General features: G+C 40.4%; 1 long non-coding RNA gene across 1 annotated transcript; it reads right to left on the bottom strand.

The window, feature by feature from the left end:
* Window positions 1-1046: 1046 nt before the first annotated feature.
* On the bottom strand, window positions 1047-4753 carry LOC108841711 (uncharacterized). The gene is made up of 3 exons (XR_001948180.2): window positions 1701-4753; window positions 1468-1588; window positions 1047-1336 (listed from the first exon to the last, which is right to left on the bottom strand). It is a non-coding gene; the product is annotated as an uncharacterized LOC108841711 (long non-coding RNA).

Below are 4753 nucleotides of genomic sequence, written 5' to 3' on the forward strand. Positions count from 1 at the left end.
TTTTAGATCATGTTAAGATTAGGGAAAGATAACGTGGGCTGAATCCCGTAAGGACTTGTAGAATGAAATAATGATTTTGTTGATGTTTTCGGTAAGAACTGTTTACAAAAGATGTAAATGAGATTACAAAGATAATGACAATGTTTTTAGAGCTTGCGCGTACGATCAGTTAAATTGTGGATGATGGTAGGAATGAACGTGTCCCTCTTTTTTGATCTTCTTTCTCTTTAAATAGCCTCAGGCTCTGATGGATCGTCACCAACTGATTCCCGAGATCCCCTCCGTGATTTGAGGAATTTGTAACAGTTTCCCTTTGACCGGGTCCTGCGCCTACTTATACGTCCACGAGCTGCCTCCTTTCCGTGACCTCTCTGATGAACATCTTTAGCTCACAGCCTCCGGCTCTGACTTAGCTCCTTTCGAGGATTTAATCTGTGATGGGCCTATCGCGGCCCATTATTACTTCTTGTTATTTTCCATTAGCTAGCGGGCCATATTCGGGCCCAACAGTAGAGAGAAACTCTAACAGAGTTATTGGAAGGTCCACGGAGGATAGGTCAAAGCTCATTCTCTCTCTTTCTTGTCTCTCTCTATCTATCAATTATTGTGCATATGTATTCTGGCTCATGCTTTGTCCACTTCGAAAAGAAATGTATTACCAACTCTAAGATCTTTGAGGTCAATCGCTTTCACCACTATAAATAGAGTCCAGAAATGAATTTGAAACGAAAAAAATATAGAGATGACAATAAAATATACAGTGCAAAAAGTATCATATCTACTAGAAGATAACCCGCGTCTTGTGCAGAATAAGATTATTAATTTCGTTATTTATAAGATAAGAAGACATTTGGTCTGTTTAATATGGACATCAATTTGGTTCTACGTTGGATAAATCCAAATTGAAAAGAGTGGAGGTCGATAATTTGCCTAAGTTGTGCGTGGATCTTGTTTACCAATATACTCTGCTCATTGAGGGATTCTGTAAGTATCTCACTTTTAAATCATTTTCCTTGGTCACAATTTATGTGTAGAAATTTAGGATATTTAGTATATATAAGGAAAATAAGAATTTTTTTATAGAAATTATATTCAATCGATTTTAAATTGACTGTGAGAGCGACACATGTCGAGTTTAGTGTGAATGCATTAAAGTAAATGTTTCTCCTTCAATATATAAGGGATATTTAGACCTTTTCAAAGTAACGGGGACACCTGCATCATTTTGACCCTTCTCATGTTTTTAAAAGAGAAAACATAGTCGGAATTAGGTTTCGCGACAGCCTCTCTGATTCAATTTTAACAATAGTTTCTTGTGCTCGTTCCATTCCTTTAACTGCAATAAAAACAACAACCAAAAACAACACCTTTAGGAACCATTTATCAATTGATTCAAAAGGGTTCCTTTTCTTAAAAACCATAAACCTACTTTTATATGAATTGGAAGGTGATAATGTGTTTGCTTACCAGAATTACTTTTGCATCAAGTAGAAGCATATAAAAAACCATAGGTTAACCGGATTTCTTCAAACTCTAAGTCTCACAGGATCTGAGGAGCCACCGTCAATGGTGGAGTACAACCGCCGGCCTACAAATCGGTGAGTAAAAGGGAAGAGGTCACCTCAACAGTCGCTGAAAAAGTATGAAAGGAAGTAACTGAGAGGAATGGAGGTAATGATTTTTTTGGCTATGAAACTTACATATTTATAGTGGAGAATTCAAGCGAAGGATTTAATGAGAGGTTCATTGAATGATAGATCGTGTGAGTAGTGGGAAATTGGTGTTAATGTGATAGTCAATGAGGATGCATGAATCCAGCCGACTTCCATAACGGTTCCAAAATTCAACCAAGGGTAGAAGAAGTGGAATTGAACAGCCAAATATGAGGCCTTCCAACTGACCTTGATCGAAATTCAGCATGGCCGGTGTAGCGAATCTTCATTGGCCGTAGGTTTGAACCAGAGTTGTTAAAATGGGGCGGCGCTGTAATTTGTTCGTCGACAATATTTTTGGAGAAGAAGTTGTCTCATGTGGGACCCCCTCATGTGTTACTCAACATACCAAGCCTAGAAACCCCATTATCTTAAGCCCAAAATCCTGATCTGAAATACTTATTAACATATAGAGAAAAGCCCATTAATCGTGACAGAATGTGTCGCGCTCATGGAGCCTGACTTTCTGACCTGGAATCCCATGTGGCTTCACCAGGAGAGAGACAACTCTCTTTTATATATAAAGATATAACCTTCAAAATAGTATAAATTTACATTGTAAATTATAACCTTGAAAATAAATTTATATCCGTCGTAAATTATAAAAACAATGCCCGTGTGGAGCACATGATATAATACTAGTATACTAATAAATCAATATGATGTGTTGTCAAATAAGCCTCAAATTTATCTCTGGCTCCTTTCTTTGCCATCTTCGAACTCTATATGTTCTCCTTTTTTTTGTGAAAAAGACTTTCAATAGTAACTTAAAATTGGTTCATTACAGCTAGAGCGTGTTTGGCAACAAGATCAGCTCTAACATTAACTGATCTTGGGATAAACTTAAACTGGATAAACGAAAATAAGAGAGAGAGAAGGTTAATATCTTTGAGAAGTCCAGCAATCTCCAAATGTATTCCATGCGATTTCACCAAGTTTATGAGAACCTGAGAATCAGAAGAGAGCTAATCCCACATTTGAGAGCAGAGATCATGGCTGAACGCATCACCAAAGTTTCCGCAATAAGAGGCGACGTCACCGAAGAGGAGGTCACTCAGTGAGAGGATGATGATCCCGCATCATCGATGATCCAACCAAAGCATGCGCACTCAGTGGCAGGGTTCCAAGCTGCATATGTGTACATCCAAGCTCGATCTGGGTCTAGGAGAGGATCCTGGTTAATGCTAGGGTTTGATGGTGGAGATTTAGAAAAGGGGATTGTTGAGGTGAAACATTCGCAAGCTTCATGGATTGTTTTCACCATTTATTCAATCAAGGTGAAGACTCTCTTCTGGAAGACTAGATGATTCCTAGAGATCCATAGGTTCCAGAAGATCCAAGCAGAGAGCGTTCCTGCTCCCAAGCCACCAGTGGGAGAGACGTGATCCTTCAGAACATTGAAAGTCCCTTGCTTTTAGTAGAAATGGGACTCGGGCTCGAGGTCAAAGCCAGTGGAGCTAAACTCCAAACCTCTTCAGCGTAGGGGCAATTGAAAAGCAGGTGGAATAAGTATAGGTTCCTTGCTTCCGCTGGTCCTGGTAGTTTCGAGATGGTAGTTCTGTTCTCTTCTCTGACTCATGGGCTCGACCAGATTTAGCTTGATGTAGGGGGCAGTCATGAGCTTCATGGTCCAGCATGCCCCAACAGGAACAATTTTTTCGAGTTTTTCATACACCAGCGTTGCTAAGACTTCTTCACCAGAGTCAAATTCGAAGGTGGCTTTCTTGATGAGAGGTTGAGGCCTTCAATCAGGACTTGATACGAGCTTTTGTTTAGATTATCTCGACAGTATCAAAGATCCCTATGTAATTTGCAATGGAGGTTAGGGCCACATCGGACCAGAGATGGAGGGATAATCCCCGAACTTAGATCTAAAAAGGGATTTGGTTTGGGAAGCTTGGGGAGATTGAAGGTTCCCACCTTTGCAAGATTATCATCCAGTGAGCGAAGTGTTAGGGTCAGTTCTCAAGTACCTTCAAGACATCACTTTCAGATGCAAATTGAAACTGGAAGCAGCCCTTTCCAGATCTGCACCCACTGTAGTTGTCTCTACTTTCCAGTGCTCAGCAAGAAAGGGGATTAAAGACCACATTCTTTGGAAATTAGGGTTTGTGATTCTACCTACCGAGTAGGAGAATGCTTTCTTATGAGCTCTGAGTTGTCGAGAGCAGAGACCTGATTCTAGCTGTTTTTTGGGGGTCTGCTGGAGCTACAAGGCCCTTGCCTTTTTCGGCGTAAGATAGTCTTCTAGACATGGTTGTGAATCTCACAGAAAGAGTTTTAGTATCTTTTCTTCTCATTAAGCGTAAGAGAGTGGTGAAGAGTGAGGAAGAGAAGGATATAAGGTAGAGCTTTAGTTGAAAAACCTAACAGGGTTTCAAGTTACAGATAGCCACCCAAGAGCCTCTGTATCTTCCAATATCCATATCCGGTGGGTTAGATAGATGTATCTGAGCTTGAGCGGCGGAAGGCTGTCCCTCCAACCCCGGTCGGGGGAAGAACCCGGGGGGGGGGGGGGTGGGGGGGTGGTAAGAGAGCAGAGAGTAGTATTATCCAACAGTTACTCCTAAAAAGGGTGGGGATTTGAAAAATGGAGCGAAGGATTTGAAGTTTAAACCAAAAAAGGAAGAAATCAGGTGGTAAAACAAAACCGTGTGCTCAAGGACCAGAGTGTAAGGACGTGTCTCAAAAACAGTGGCAGGGAGCGAAAACATGTGAACATTTTTTCTTCAAAAGTTAGCCCCTTCACTTTTCTTTAACTCTATATGTTCTCTATTCTCTCCGTCTCCTCTCTTACTCGTCCCTTTTCGCTAACTTTTGATTTTTCCGAATCAAAAGTCGGAACAAGAAAGAATTTAACATTAAAGAGAAAGCCTAGAAAACTCAGTAAAGAGTGAGGAGGAAGAAGAAGATAAAGAAAATGAGAGGAATTGTGAAATCTAGATCCTGAATCGAGTTTGGAGGGAGAGGAAACAAGATAGTTTTTTATGGTTTGTTTTATCATTTAAACGTGAAAAAAAAAATATTCCTCTCTTCGCCTT

The sequence above is a fragment of the Raphanus sativus genome, chromosome 2 (genome assembly GCF_000801105.2).
Source record: "Raphanus sativus cultivar WK10039 chromosome 2, ASM80110v3, whole genome shotgun sequence".
Lineage (NCBI taxonomy): Eukaryota > Viridiplantae > Streptophyta > Magnoliopsida > Brassicales > Brassicaceae > Raphanus > Raphanus sativus.